The sequence below is a fragment of the Cupressus sempervirens genome, chromosome 4, assembly GCF_028749045.1.
Source record: "Cupressus sempervirens isolate cs-2001-9-10 chromosome 4, ASM2874904v1, whole genome shotgun sequence".
NCBI classification, from domain to species: domain Eukaryota; kingdom Viridiplantae; phylum Streptophyta; class Pinopsida; order Cupressales; family Cupressaceae; genus Cupressus; species Cupressus sempervirens.
Window position 1 is genome coordinate 292,363,840 of NC_143121.1, and position 1,550 is coordinate 292,365,389.

The following is a 1,550-nucleotide window of genomic DNA, read 5'->3' on the forward strand; positions in this document are numbered from 1 at the left end:
AAAACCTCCAGTCTAGCCCGAGAATAAAATTATTTATTTTATAGGTTTTATGTTTTACAGAATTACATAGGAGTTAAACTTGAGTAACCATTGACATTGTAGTTCACGAGGCTTGCAAGCATTTTGTAGCAGAGATTCTTTTCATATTGTTGGCTGCACTTTATTCATTCTTCTTTAGCCTGCAATTTCACCCACAAAATAATGTTACATAGTTGTTGTTGACATATGAAACATATCTCTACTAATTCCTATTTGTGATTTTCTTAAAATGTATTTGTTAACTTACTTTACGACTTGCCTGTGTGTTCTGGTTCCGGTTGACATGCATAATTGCATTGGCCTGGGTCAAGGTGAAAGTGCCTTCAATGCAAAGCTCTTTAAGCATGAAGATGACATTGGATTTCTGTTGCATATATTCGTCATACTTGATGCTGTGGAGTCGCGGGATTAATTGTTCAATTAATGTGTCGTCAATGAAGCATTGGATTGGCTGTTTATTTTCAGTAAGAAGCAATGTCTTCAAGTGTAACTTGTGCAGATAGTTGACATCTTTCTTGCATCTAATGCAGTGTGCAGTTTCTTCATCAAGGATTCCATATCCTTCAAATTTGTGGTGGCAGTGTGGACAAAATGCAGCAAATGGGTTAGAGAATGGATTTGCAATTTTCAATTTTCCATGTTCCTGTTGCAAAGTGCAGGGTGTAAGTGTTGGTCACATTTAATAGAGACAATTGTTAGATCTTCATATTGCTTATACGTTACCTCTCTATTTTTTTGCATTATGTCTTGTAACATTTGCAATGTCATTTTGTCATTTAGCTTGCAAATAAATGTGGAGAGCCCTGTACGAAGTGTATGCTTTTTGTCTGTCCTTGTTACAATATTTCTAAAAAGCAATGTTGGTGTTTCATTTTGAGCAAGATGTTCTTCTGCTGCGGTGTAGTGCTGAAGGAAATTTGGATGGATTTCTAGCTGCATAAAATATACGTATACGGAGTTGAAATGATTATGTGGATTATTTGCATATTGAATGCTTTACTGATTAGACTAAGTGCAGTTTGAGAAATAATTGCCATTAATTCTTACCTGTGCTTTGTCTTCCTCAGATTGACCATCCTTTATTTCTAGAATGTTGAGATTGCCTTGCTTTTTTGTTGCAAAGACCAACGCACCTATTGTTCCAATTGGGTAGTTGCTTGTGCTATTGAGTAGGTTGCTTATTGTAGTGTTGGGGATGAAATTGTAGTCATTGCATATGCGATTGATTGTTTCCACTGTGCTTGTTTCCTTTAGTAGAATAATGCAGTCGCAATCACCTCTATCAAAGTCTAATTTTGGTTGGATGTCAAATCCGGTAATGCAAACACCCATGCCTGGGATTATTTTGTCTTCAAATTGCTGTACTAAGTTTGGATTGACAGTGACTGTTATTGTCATTTCTGCTTTATGATCTGTCAGATCTGCTCGTAGCACTTCTCGTGTTTTGTTGACTTTGTCCAAGTTGACTTTGTAGACAACCAACACGTCTCCTTCAAATATGCTGCCTCCTT